Raw genomic sequence first — 15,069 nt, 5'->3', positions numbered from 1 at the left:
AAAAAAAAAAAAAAAAAAAAAAAAAGAAAAGAAAAGAAAAGAAAAGAAAATCCATAACGTTTATGCACATCAGGGCCAAGATTATTAATTAGAATGCCTAAAATCCGTATTTATCATCGGTTCACTAGGCTATGCTGTACTGCCACTTAACAAACCCTTCTGGGGATGCTACTTGTTTTGCTTAAATGGCAATTTTAAGAAGACCAGAATGGACCCGTGAGACGTGTGTAGGAGCAGTATACGGGGTAGTTGTCTCCAAGGGGCGGCAAGAGAAAAGGATTAGCCATGTCGTCTTTGATCAGAAAGGTGATCAGCACTGCGAAAGCCCCAGCGGCTATTGGTCCCTACAGTCAGGCTGTGTTAGTCGACGGGACCATTTACATTTCAGGACAGCTAGGCATGAATCCTGCAAGTGAACAGCTTGTGCCAGGAGGGGTGGCAGAAGAGACTAAACAAGCTCTTACAAACATGGGTGAAATTCTGAAAGCAGCAGGCTGTGACTTCACGAATGTGGTAAAAACAACTGTTTTGCTGGCTGACATAAATGACTTCAATACTGTGAATGACATCTACAAGCAGTATTTCCAGAGTAGTTTTCCTGCAAGAGCTGCTCAGGTTGCTGCTTTGCCCAAAGGAGGGCAAAGTGTTGAGACTGAAGCAGTAGCTGTGCAGGGAACTCTTGTGACAGCATCACTCTGAGTGGGTCCAGTGTTATTTAGTCTGGAATTTTAATAATGTTTTTAAATTAACAAGTTAATTTTTATAGTCTTTGTTGGGAAGTGTAAGGTTGACTGAAATATCTGAAGTTATTATGGAAATACCATATAATAAGGGGAATTGAACGTGAATTGAAGATTAATGATGAATCTAGTTACTGATGTTATAAATTACACCTCTGTAACACTCATATGACTGGATGTGGGAAAAGAGACAGGCATTACATAGTTACTCAGAAAAACAAAAGTAAAGGGAAATAGCATGTAGGAAAGATGAGTTACTATTCCTGAGAAATACTAAAGAGCACACCTAATTCAATTAAACCCTATTAATTTAATGGTGTGAAATATTTAGTTCTCGTGTCAGATACATAATTCTGCTTTTACTTGAGTAAAATTAAAGCACTTAAGTTTGAATGGTAGAGGTAAAGGAGAAGAAACTGACCAAATTTTATATAGATAATATTTTTCTAATGGAAATAAAATAGCATGCAGATTTAAAAAAAAGAAAAAAAGACCAGAATGTAACTCTTTTTGTCAGAATTCATTAATATATTCATTATGTTGGGGGAACACTGTCATGTCATGTTTCCAAAATATAATGTCTTTTGGATTGTTTTAAAATTGCTGTCCTGCAAAATTCATCAGCAGTACCCTGAGAAAAGGAGAAAAAGTCCTGGTCTGTCTCTCATGCTGTCAGAATTGAAGTGAAGGACATAACACCCAGCCAGGACTCCTACACTGACACAGTTTGGGGGTCTTGCTTTCCAAGCTTCATGAAACTAATTACAGTTGTTTGTGGACTAATGAACTTGTATTTTTGTGGGCTTGTGCTCAACTGTGGGAAGGATGTCACTCAGTCACCCCCTGTGGGAGAACACTGCCAGACATTGATGAAAGACTCTTTAAAAGAACAGTCACATAGTTTGCATCACTTAGAAGCTTATAATCCAAAGAATGAAAGAGGACCACATCTCACAACACCAGAAAACACAAACAAAGGGAACCTATAATGAGTATGTAATAAGTCCTGGTCTATATGTTTCAGTTCTCTGGCATTTGAATCTATATAGGTAAATGATGTGTTGAAAAAAATCCCAGAGTCACTATTAGCTTAGCCTGGAATAATGCCTGGTATATAGTAAGCATTCAATCATATTTGTGTTTTTTTTTTAATTTTTTAAAATTAAAAAAAATTAAATTTGTTTTAATTGAAGTATAGTTGATTTACAATATCATGTTAGTTTTCGTGTACAACATAGCAATTCAGTTTTATATATATATAAAATATATATATTATGTATATCTTATATATATATATATTCTTTTTCAGATTCTTTTCCCTTATGGTTTATTACAAAATATAGAGTATAGTTCCCTATGCTATTATACAGTAGGTCCTTGCTGGTTATCTATTTTATATATAGTAGTGTATATATGTTTATCCCAACCTACTAATTTATCCCTCCCTCCAGCCCCCTCTCCCCTTTGGTAACCATAAGTTTGTTTTCTATGTCTGTGAATCTCTTTTTGTTTTGGAAATAAGTTCATTCGTATCTTTTTTTTTTTTTTTTACATTCCACATATAAGTGATATCATATGATACTTATCTTTCTCTGTCTGGCTTACTTCACTTAGTATGATAATCTTCAGATCCATCAGTCATATTTGTTGAATGAAATAATGACATGAAAAGAATTATTACAAAGTGCCATACAATTTGTAACATACCTTTAAAAATGTAATGTTAGGAATGAAGATTGTGACTATCACAGTGCTTGGTACAGATTTACTTTTTTAATAAAATTAAATTCAGGAAAGATTTCCTGTGTAGCTACCATCATGCCTGCATGGAATCCAAAGAAGGAATCCAAGTCAGCCACGTTCTTAGTGGGTTTGGGGGGCTTACTTGTAGCGCCTCTCGTCAAAATATTTTCTCCAGATATGTCTGGAGAAATGGGACATGGGAACCACATGTCTGCAATTCCCCAAATCAGACGCTTCTGGGGAGATGCTAGGCCAGTGACAAGGGAGTGGAGCAAGGTTTTCGTTCTTGTTCACTCACTGCCCAGGGGGCAGCCTCTGTCTGGGACCTACATCCAGTTAGGATACTTGAGGCCGATCACACTTAATTATGGTTTGTTTTCATCCTTGTACTCCTTAGCCATCACATAAAAGCCAGCCCTGCTCCCTCATCCATGACTACCTCATCCCTTTTATGAACTTGTCTTCGGTTCAGTTTCCTAGAAGCAGAGTTTGAGACACGGATCTCGGTGCCCATGAGTTACAGGGAATTGTGCTGTAAGAACACCCATAAGGGAGTCAGGGTAGGGAAATGGCAGGGCTGCTAGGATCATGCTGAAACCTGATGAATGGGCCACAGCAGTGTTTCCAAGAGAGGGATATGCTGCCCCCTCAATGCACGGCAGCCTCCAAGGCCATGTTTCTCTCCTCGTGTCAGGAAGTTCAAAGCACAGTAGTTGGTCCTTTACTTTGGAGGAAATGTTCTCCCTTGCCACAGACTACCGGACTCCTAAAAACTTGATTGACGTGCTGGCCCCTGTATCTTTGAAGAGTTCTTCCCTTACCTTTGGGAGCACATGATTCTGACCAAGACCTTCAAAGTACTTGTCATTCTTTGCTCACCCAAGTGGATTAACACAGTTTCATCAATGTCCTGGACCAGTGTGATCTTTTGCAAATGTTCAGATGGCCTAAGTCCTTTCAGACTTTACTGTGACAGAGAACAGAAGAATTAACCCAGCCCTGGGACGAGGCTTCCATGAGGAATGGTCATTCCCTGTGGCGTTAGCTGCTTCAGATCCTCTGTTTTGATCGGGGTGGAGGATGCATCTGCCAACTCAGTAGCCACAAACCACACACCAGGGTCCGTGTTCACCTGCTCTGGAAAGTATTACCACATCAGGCACGTTGAAGCTGATGGTTTGTGGTGGAGCTGTATCTCTTACCATGATCCATCTGGGTTTTTCTAGGGGCCAGGCTAGTGAATTGCGTGGGGTATGATGAGGACCACCAGCCCTGCATCTGTTAAGCCTTTGGAAGCAGCACTAACCTCTGCCATGCCTTCTCGGATACAGTAGTGCTTATAATGTCCTGTCTTACCTGGGATGGGAGGGGACGGTTTCATGGACTGCTGCTTTGACTTTCCTATTACAATAGTTCTTACTCCATAAGTCAAGGAACCAACGTGAGGGTTCTGCTAAGAATGTCTATTCTGATCATATATTTAGGACTCCCATCAGTTACCTGGGTCCCATGTGTGCCTATTCTAGCAGGGGTGCCTGATAGTGCTTAGTACCAGGCCACTGGGTACCAGTGTCTGCCACGGCCCTGGATCCAACATCCCTCAGGAGGTCTGGGTATTCCCCTTTCTACAATACACAGTTAGCCAAGTCAAGACCGTAAGTTCCTTTGCTGAAGGACTAGAGGAATCACTATACATATGTGTGTCATGATGTTTCAGAGTCTTGGGGACCCAGTTTCTTCTTCAGTAAATGGGTTTTGGGTCTGAGAACTGATCTCAGTCTGGAAGCTGGACAGGGCATCCTGGCTTTCCATTGGGGTGACTCACCTCAGTCTTTGGCTTGCCCACTCCTGGTTTCTTTTGGTGATATGTCAAGCAGTGCCCTGTTGGGTGCCCATATGTCTTGTCTCCAGGAACACTGTGTTCTCTTCTGTAGGTCTTGCAGCTCACCCATCATACTGTCCTCGACCCGAGGAGGACAAGTGTGGTCCTCTAAGGCACCCACTTCATTTGGGAGAGGTGGGGCGGTTCTGTTCACCAACAAAGCAGGGATAATCACTTCTGCAGCCCGCAGCATTTAGGGAAATATGAGCGCATCTACCCAGATATCTTCATACTGAGTGTCGAGACCTCATCCCTTCCCCCTCAGGGCTTTGCCTGTGATGTAGGAGACTTACCAGAGCTGAGAGTCTTCCTTCTCTGAAAGGACGTGCCTCTACTCTTAGATTAGATCCTGAGCCTAGTTGATGGGGATGAAGGGTTCCTTATGTGCTGCCATGGAGACCTCTGGCTCTCATACTTAGCTTCGATTGATGCTTCGTTGCCCCAGTCTGTCCTTTTCTCTTCAAAGCATCAAAGCATCAGCAGTAGCCACCCAGTTTCGTGGTCCCCCAAATCCCTGTATCCCTTCAGATCTCACAAAGCCAGAGACAATGCACGAGCCAGTGTGTCCTTCCCCCCACGTGTCCTTTCCCAGTTCAGCACACGTGCTGTAGAATTCCAGGGACCATCGCTACTCCTCCTGCCCCATCATCGCCAGGGGCTGGTGGATGATTCACCTCCAGAATCCATCCTTAGGGTCTGCTTCCCAGCACTACTTCCGGGACCGCCTGCCTTACATCAGGCTCCCCAGAAGCAGAGCTGAGATAGAGACTCAGGTGCTTGGGATTTATCGAGGGTGTGATCTTCAGGAAAAAGCCATTAGGGAAGCAGCTGAGCAAGGGTGTGGCCTGGGTGAGGTCTAGTCATGCCTGATCCACAAAGAGCCTCAAGGACATAAATTGCCCCCAGCGTTGTCCTGTCCAGAGGTGAAGAGCTTTAGGACCTTCTAAAGTGTTCTCTCCATGTCCTTGCCCTAACTAAGGCTCTTAACTTGCAGATACCAACTATTTCTTGTGTTTCCCACCCAAACCTCAAACTTCATCCTAGTCTGAGGCAGTGTCTGCCTGCTACCCCTCCTTGCCAGGCTCAGCTACCAACTTCTCGAATGCTCTCATGACCACCCCATCAAGCCCCATTCATCAAAGACCGTCAGGCAGGCTCCCCATCTTTGCTACCCCGACTCCTCCCACAATTACTGTAGGTTTTACCAACAGCTAACAACTAAACCTCCAATTCTTGGGCCTTCTTAACTCCCGATACCTTTACAGTTCCACTTCAGCTATCTGCTCCATGAATAGGTCCTGGATTCTGCCTTCAGCCAGATCCACTTTATACCCTAAATTGTCATATCTCGTTCTGACCAGTCTGCTTTCTCTGCCCAGCTCTCATCTCTGACTCCTGCTAATCCTCTTCTTCAACACACAAAGACCTCCCTCCAGTTGCTGGGGCCATCTTGTTTCTTCCTCTGTGTCAGGACCCTTCTTATCTCCATTCCCTCCATGACTCAGGACCCCTTGGCGGAAAGGTGAGTCCCTAGACCAGCAGCATTAACAACGCCTGGGAACTGTGGAAATGTTTAGTCTCCGGCCCCGTCCCAGACCCACTGAATCAGAATCTGCATTTTAACAAGATACCCAGGTGATCTTTATGCACAGTAAATCTAAGCAGCACTTCTGTAAGCTGCTCTACCTGCAGGTTCCCTAACTGTTGTCCTTCTGCCAGATCCACCAAGCAGAGCTCTGGTCCTACGAGGACACTGCCATGTGGATACTCCCAGTTATGAGCCATGGCTGATCTGTGCCTCCAGTCACGGTTGAGCTGTCAGGGCTGTTGTTTATCAACGCTTTTATTTGTTTTTGTCATCTGCAGTTTCTCTCAACAGCTTTTCCAAATGCTTACCATTTCCTTCAAGCCCTGATTCAAACCCCCTACTCCCCTTTATAAATTAAACTAGTTTTGTTTAATATGTGTTAGAGTAAAATATTTGCTTATGTTTTTAATCTCTTTGAATGTAATTGTTATATCTTGTTAATACAAATTTTTTCTGAGAAAGAAAGAGAACTGTGGAACAATTAGGAATTAGAAAGAAAAAAAGAGTGAACAAATGAACAAAAACCACCTGTTTGATTGTGTCACCATTGCAGGTACACCTGTTCTATTACTGTACTTCTCTGTGAGTTTGATGTTTTATATTTTCAGAGGAAATTTAAAGATCATGCTGGTGCAAAGAGAAATTTAAAAGTTTCCCTTGATAATATGTACACTGGCCAGCCCACGTGTCTCTCATTATACCCTTTGCCTAATCTGAAAAACTGCAGACCAAGAATTTAAATTTGAAATGACCTTGGGTCTGAATAAAAGAAAAATCTCCTGAGAGGAATGCATTCTCAACCCAGGCCTCAAAGAATTCTTGCAGACAGAGTTCCAAAAAGAGGAGCACACAATTTTTTAAAAAAATCACAAAACATGCACACAAAAAGTCCCATGTTAGAGCCAGCAGAAAACAACAAACAACAGAACCACATACAGAAGATTTCATTATTAAAATTATCATAAACAGTGTTAAAAAATAAGTATGCATAGAGGGAACTCCAAGAAGGAGGGGGTATAGGTATACATACAGCTGATTCACTTCATTGTACAGCAGAAACTAACACAACATTGTAAAGCAACTTTACTCCAATTAAAAAAAAAAGTCTGCTTAAAAAAAAAGTGTGCGTAATATGTGGGATTTTTAAATTTTTATTTTGTGTTGGAGTATAGTTGATTAACAATGTTGTGTTAGTTTCAGGTGCACAGCAGAGTGATTTAGTTATAGATACAGACGTATCTGTTCTTTTTCAAATTCTTTCCCCATTTAGCTTATTACAGAGTATAGAGCGGAGTTCCCTGTACTATACAGTAGGTCCTTGTTGGTTATCTGTTTTAAATACAGCAGTGTGTACATGTCAATCCCAAACTCCCAATCTATCCCCTCCCACCCTTCCCCACTGGTAACCATAAGTTCATTCTCTAAGTCTGTGAGTCTGTTTCTGTTTTGTAAATAAGTTCATTTGTATCATTTTTTTTTTTTAGATTTCACATATAAGCGATATCATATGATATTTGTCTTTCTCTGTCTGACTTACTTCACTTAGTATGATAATCTCCAGGTCTATCCCTACTGCTTCAAATGGCATTATTTCATTCTTCTTAATGGTTGAGTAATATTCCATTGTATATATGTACCACATCTTCTTTATCCATTCATCTGTTGATGGACATTTAGGTTGCTTCTAGGTCTTGGTTATTGTAAACAGCGCTGCAATGAACATTGGGGTGCATGTACCCTTTCAAACCATGTTTTTCTCCATTATATGCCCAGGAGTGGGATTGCTGGATCATGTGTTAACTCTGTTTTTAGTTTCTTAAGGAACCTCCATACTGTTCTCCATAATGGCTGTACCAACTTACATTCCCACCAACAGTGTAGGAGGGTTCCCTTTTCTCCATACCCTCTCCAGCATTTATTGTTTGTAGACTTTTTGATGATGGCCATTCTGGTGCTGGGAAAACTGGACAGCTACATGTAACACAGTGAAATTAGAACATTCTTTAACACCATACACAAAACTCAAAATGGATCAAAGACCTAAATGTAAGGCCAGACACTGAAACTCTTAGAGGAAAATATAGGCAGAACACTCTTTGACATAAATCACAGCAGTATCTTTTTGGATCCACCTCCTAGAATAATGGAAATAAAAACAAAAATAAACAAATGGGACCTAATCAAACTCAAAGGCTTTTGCACAGCAAAGGAAACCATAAACAAAATGAAAAGATAACCCACAGAATGGGAGAAAGTATTTGCAAACAAGGAGACCAACAAGGGATTAATCTCCAAAATTTACAAATAGCTCATGCGGCACAATATCAAAAAAACAAACAACCCAATCAAAAAATGAGCAGAAGACCTAAATAGATATTTTTCCAGAGAAGACATACAGATGGCCAAGAGGCACATGAAAGGATGCTCAACTTCGCTGATTATTAGAGAAATGCAAATCAAAACTACAATGCTATATTGCCTCACACCAGTCAGAATGGCCATCCTCAAAAGGTCTACAAGGAATACGTGGTTTTAGAAGAGAGTCAATCCAAAGTATGACTCAAAGACTGTAAAAAAATCGCCAAAGAATCAGGTAGAAATTCTCGAACTTGAAAAATAATTGAAATTTAAAACTTTATGGTTCAGCTACAGAAGAGATAATTCATGAAATTGAAGATTTGAAGAAATTACAGAGTGTAGCCCAGGAAGACGAAGACAAAGAAATGGGAAATAGCAAAGGTTAAGAGACATGGGGTGGTAGGGGTAAGAATGAAATAGGCCGACATATGTAATGAGACTTCCAGAAAGAAAGGAGAGAGAATTAGGAGAATCATCATTAAAAACTATCATGAGCAAGACTTTTTTCAGAATTAATAAATGACATGAACCCTCAGACTTAAAAAGAACAGTGAATCAAAATAAATAAAAAGAAATTCACACGCACATACTGTGTGGTATAATTGCAGAACACAAAAAACAAACAGGAGATTTTTATAGCAATCATAGGGACCACACACACACACAAAAAAGAGTATCTACAGAAGGAGCAACACAAACTGGGGAGTAACTCCATAGCAACAAGAATGGAGAGAAAACAGTGGAATAAAGTTCTGGGAAGAAGTAACTGGCATCCATGTTAATAAAACTCACTCCCAAAATATGGAGAAAATAAGGACATTTTTAAACAAACAAGATTTACGGGGGGTGGGGGGCGGAGGCAAGATGGCAGACTAGGAGGACGTGGAATTCGTGTCTCGGCATAGCTAGGACCCCTACCAGGCACCAGTGGGGCACCACGGACACCTAAGGGGACAGGAGGAACCCCCAGTGACCAGTTTGCGGGATCTTGGTTCCCAGGCTGGACGTTGGGCCTGAGCTCCTGTGGTGGGAGCTCCGAGTCCAAACCGCTGGACTAACAGAGAACCTCAGACCTCAGGGAAGATGAATTGGAGTGAGGCCTCCCAGAGGTCCTCATCTCAGGACCAAGACCTGGCTCTATCCAACTGCCTGCAAATGCCAGTGCTGGATGCCTCAGGCCAAACAACCAGTAAGACAGGAATACAGCCTCACCCATCAAAAACAAACAAACAAACAAAAAAATATGTTACAGACGAGGGAGCAAGGTAAAACCTAGAAGACCAAATAAATGAAGACGAAATAGGCAACCTACCTGAAAAAGAATTCAGAGTAATGATAGTAAAGAAGATCCAAAATCTTGGAAACAGAATGGAGAAAATACAAGAAACATTTAACAAGGATCTAGAAGAACTAAAAGAGCAAACAAACAGTGATGAACAACACAATAACTGAAATTAAAAAAACTCTAGAAGGAACCAATAGCAGAATAACTGAAGCAGAAGAACGGATAAGTGAGCTGGAAGATAAAATGGTGGAAATAAGTGCCAGGGAGCAGAATAAAGAAAAAAGAATGAAAAGAATTGAGGACAGTCTCAGAGACCGCTGGGACAACATTAAACACACCAGCATTCAAATTATAGGGGTCCCAGAAGAAGAAGAGAGTAAGAAAGGGTCTGAGAAAATTTTTTTTTTTTTTTTTTTTTTTTTTTTTTGCGATACGCGGGCCTCTCACTGTTGTGGCCTCACCTGTTGAGGAGCACAGGCTCCGGACACACAGGCTCAGTGGCCATGGCTCACGGTTACAGCCGCTCTGTGACACGTGGGATCCTCCCGGACCAGGGCACGAACCCGTTTCCCCTGCATTGGCAGGCAGACTCTCAACCACTGCACCACCAGGGAAGCCCTGAGAAAATATTTGAAGAGATTATAGACAAAAACTTCCCTAACATGGGAAAGGAAATAGTCAAGTCCAGGAATTGCAGAGAGTCCCATACAGGATAAACCCAAACAGAAACACCGAGACATATATTAATCAAGCTATCAAAAATTAAATACAAAAAAAAATATCAAAAGTAGCAAGGTAAAAGCAACAAATAACATACAAGGGAATCCCCATAAGGTTAACAGCTGATGTTTCAGCAGAAACTCTGCAAGCCAGAAGGGAGTGGAAGGACATATTTAAACTGATGAAAGGGAGAAACCTACAACCAAGATTACTCTACCCGGCAAGGATCTCATTCGGGTTCAATGAAGATATTAAAACCTTAACTTCTCTAGGCAGGAAACACAAGAGAAGCAAAAGACCTACAAAAACAAACCCAAAACAATTAAGAAAATGATAATAGAACATACATATTGATAATTACCTTAAATGTAAATGGATTAAATGCTCCAAACAAAAGACATAGACTGGCTGAATGGATACAAAAACAAGGCCCATAAATATGCTGTCTACAAGAGACCCACTTCAGACCCAGGGACACATACAGACTGAAAGTGAGGGGATGGAAAAAGACATGCCATGCAAATGGACATCAAAAGAAAGCTGGAGTAGCAATTCTCATGTCAGACAAAATAGACTTCAAAATAAAGACTCTTATAAGAGACAAAGAAGGACACTGCATAATGATCAAGGGATCGATCCAAGAAGATGTGACAAATGTAAATATTTATGCACCCAACATAGGAGCGCCTCAATATATACGGCAAATGCTAACAGCCATAAAAGGGGAAATCGACAGTAACACAATCATAGGAGGGGACTTTAGCACCCCACTTTCACTGATGGACAGATCATCCAAAATGAAAATAAATAAGGAAACACAAGCTTTAAATGACCCATTAAACAAGATGGGTTTCATTGATATTTATAGGACATTCCATCCAAAGACAACAGAATACACCTTCTTCTCAAGTGCTCATGGAACATTCTCCAGTGTAGACCATATCTTGGGTCACAAATCAAGGCTTGGTAAAGTTAAGAAAATTGAAATCATAGCAAGAATCTTCTCTAACCACACCACCAGGAGACTAGATATCAATTACAGTAAAAAAAAAAGCTGTAAAAAATACAAACATATGGAGGCTAAGCAAAACACTACTAAATAACCAAGAGATTGCTGAAGAAATCAAAGAGGAAATCAAAAAATACCCAGAAACAAATGACAGTGAGAATAGGACAACCCAAACCTATGGGATGCAGCAAAAGCAGTTCTAAGAGGGAAGTTTATAGCAATATAGTCTTAACTCAAGAAACAAGAAAAATTTCAAATAAACAACCTAACCTTACACCTAAAGCAATTACAGAAAGAAGAACAATCAAAACCCAAAGTTAGCAGAAGGAAAGAAATCATAAAGATCAGATCAGAAATAAATGAAAAATAAAAGAGGGAAACAATTTATAAAGATTAATAAATCTAAAAGCTGGTTCTTTGAGAAGATAAACAAAATTGATAAACGATTAGCCAGACTCATCAAGAAAAAAAGGGAGAGGACTCAAATCAATAGAAATAGAAATGAAAAAGGAGAAGTAACAGCTGACACTGCAGAAATACAAAGGGTCATGAGAGATTACTGCAAGCAACTCTATGCCAATAAAATGGACAACCTGGAAGAAATGGACAAATTCTTAGAAATGTACAAACTACCAAGACTGAATCAGGAAGAAATAGAAAATATGAACAGACCAGTCACAAACACTGAAATTGAAACTGTGATTAAAAATCTTCCCACAAACAAAAGCCCAGGACCAGATGGCTTCACAGGCGAATTCTATCAAACATTTAGAGAAGAGCTGACACCTATCCTTCTCAAAGTCTTCCAAAATAGAGCAGAGGGAGGAACGCTCCCAAGCTCATTTTACGAGGCCACCATCACCCTGATACCAAAACCAGACAAAGATGTCACAAAAAAAGAAAACTACAGGCCAATATCTCTGATGAACCTAGATGCAAAAATCATCAACAAAATACAAGCAAACAGAATCCAACAGCACATTAAAAGGATCACACAGCATGATCAAGTGGGGTTTATCCCAGGAATGCAAGGATTCTTCAATATATGCAAATCAATCAATGTGATACACCATATTAACAAATTGAAGGAGAAAAACCATCTGATCATCTCAATAGATGCAGAGAAAGCTTTTGACAAAATTGAACACCCATGTATGATAAAAACCCTCCAGAAAGTAGGCATATAGGGAACTTTCCTCAAAATAATAAAGGCCATATATGATAAGCCCACAGCCAACATCATTCTCAATGGTGAAAAACTGAAACCATTTCCTCTAAGATCAGGAACAAGACAAGGTTGCCCACTCTCACCACTCTTATTCAACACAGTTTTGGAAGTTTTAGCCACAGCAATCAGAGAAGAAAAAGAAATAAAAGGAATCCAAATGGGAAAAGAAGAAGTAAAGCTGTCACTGTTTGCAGATGACATGATACTATACATAGAGAATCCTAAAGATGCCACCAGAAAACTACTAGAGCTAATCTATGAATTTGGTAAAGTAGCAGGGTACTGAATTAATGCACAGAAATCTCTTGCATTCCTATACACTAATGACGAAAAACCTGAAAGAGAAATTAAGGAAACACTCCCATTTACCATTGCAACAAAAAGAATAAAATACCTAGGAATAAACCTACCTAAGGAGACAAAAGACCTGTATGCAGAAAACTATAAGACACTGAAGAAATACAAACAGATGGAGAGATATACCATGTTCTTGGATTGGAAGAATCAACATTGTGAAAATGACTATACTACCGAAAGCAATCTACAGATTCAGTGCAATCCCAATCAAAGAACCAATGGCATTTTTCACAGAACGAGAGCAAAGAATTTCACAGTTTTTATGGAAACACAAAAGACCCCGAATAGCCAAAGCAATCTTGAGAAAGAAAAACGGAGCTGGAGGAATCAGGCTCCCTGACTTCAGACTATGCTACAAATCTACAGTAATCAAGACAGTATAGTACTGGCACAAAAACAGAAATACAGATCAATGGAACAGGATAGAAAGCCCAGAGATAAACCTACACATATATGGTCACCTTATCTTTGATAAAAGAGGCAAGAGTATATACAATGGAGAAAACACAGCCTCTTCAATAAGTGGTGCTGGGAAAACTGGACAGCTCCCTGTAAAAGAATGAAATTAGACAGCCCTCAGAATGGGAGAAAATATTTGCAAACCAAGCAACTGACATAGGTTTAATCTCCAAAATATACAAGCAGCTCATGCAGCGCAATATCAAAAAAACAAACAACCCAATCCAAAAATGGGCAGAAGACCTAAATAGACATTTCTCCAAAGAAGATATACAGACTGCCAATAAACACATGAAAGAATGCTGAACATCACTAATCATTAGAGAAATACAAATCAAAACTACAATGAGGTATCACCTCACACCAGTCAGAATGGCCATCATTAAAAAATCTACAGTAAATGCTGTAGAGGGTGTGGAGAACAGAGAACCCTCTTGCACTGTTGGTGGGAATGTAAATTGATACAGCCACTATGGAGAACAGGATAGAGGTTCTTTAAAAAACTAAAAATAGTACTACCGTACGACCCAGCAATCCCACTGCTGGGCATGTACCCAGAGAAAACCATAATTCAAAAAGAGTCATGTACCACAGTGTTCATTGCAGCTCTATTTACAATAGCCAGGAGATGGAAGCAACCTAACCATCCATCATCGGATGAATGGATAAAGAAGATGTGGCACATATATACAATGGAATATTACTGAGCCATAAAAAGAAACGAAATTGAGTTCTTTGTAGTGAGGTGGATGGACCTATAGAGTCTGTCATACAGAATGAAGTAAGTCAGAAAGAGAAAGACAAATACCGTATGCTAACACATATATATGGAATCTAAGAAAAACAAAAATGTCATGAAGAACCTAGGGGTAAGACGGGAATAAAGACACAAACCTACTAGAGAATGGACTTGAGGATATGGGGAGGGGGAAGGGTAAGGTGTGACAAAGTGAGAGAGTTGCATGGACATACATACACTACCAAATGTAAAATAGATAGCTAGTGGGAAGCAGCCGCATAGCACAGGGAGATCAGCTCGGTGCTTTGTGACCATCTAGAGGGGTGGGATAGGAAGGGTGGGAGGGAAACGCTAGAAGGAGGGGACATGGGGTTATATGTATATATCTAGCTGATTCAGTTTGTTATACAGCAGAAACTAACACAACAATGTAAAGCAACTATACTCTAATAAAGATGTTTAAAAAAAAACAATAAATGCTGGAGAGGGTGTGGAGAAAAGGGAACTCTCTTGCGCTATTGGTGGGAATGTAAATTGTTACAGCCACTGTGGAGAACGGTATGGAGGTCCCTTAAAAAACTAAAAGCAGAACTACCATGTGACCCAGCAATCCCACTGCTGGGCATATACCCTGAGAAAACCATTATTCAAAAAGAGACATGTACCACAATGTTCATTGCAGCTCTATTTACAATAGCCAGGACATGGAAGCATCCTGAGTGTCCATCGACAGATGAATGGATAAAGGAGATGTGGCATATTATATACGATGGGTTATTTACTCAGCCATAAAAAGAAACGAAATTGAGTTGTTTGTAGTTAGTTGGATGGACCTAGAGTCTGTCATACAGAGTGAAGTAAGTCAGAAAGAGAAGAACAAATACCGTATGCTGACACATATATATGGAATCTAAAAAAAAAAATGGTTCTGATGAACCTAGGGGCAGGACAGGAATAAAGA

General features: G+C 40.3%; 1 protein-coding gene and 1 pseudogene across 1 annotated transcript in view; both read left to right on the top strand.

Annotated features, from left to right (window-relative positions):
• The window catches only part of MTUS2 (microtubule associated scaffold protein 2), a 344,092-nt gene that overhangs the window by 251,588 nt on the left and 77,435 nt on the right, over positions 1 to 15,069 (top strand). The gene's annotated exons all lie outside the window — the stretch shown is intronic.
• Positions 265 to 699, top strand: LOC103078455 (ribonuclease UK114 pseudogene; annotated as a pseudogene).

This window comes from Lipotes vexillifer, unplaced genomic scaffold (assembly GCF_000442215.2).
Source record: "Lipotes vexillifer unplaced genomic scaffold, Lipotes_vexillifer_v1.1 scaffold543, whole genome shotgun sequence".
Lineage (NCBI taxonomy): Eukaryota > Metazoa > Chordata > Mammalia > Artiodactyla > Lipotidae > Lipotes > Lipotes vexillifer.
This window is presented reverse-complemented; position numbering and strand designations above follow the sequence as displayed.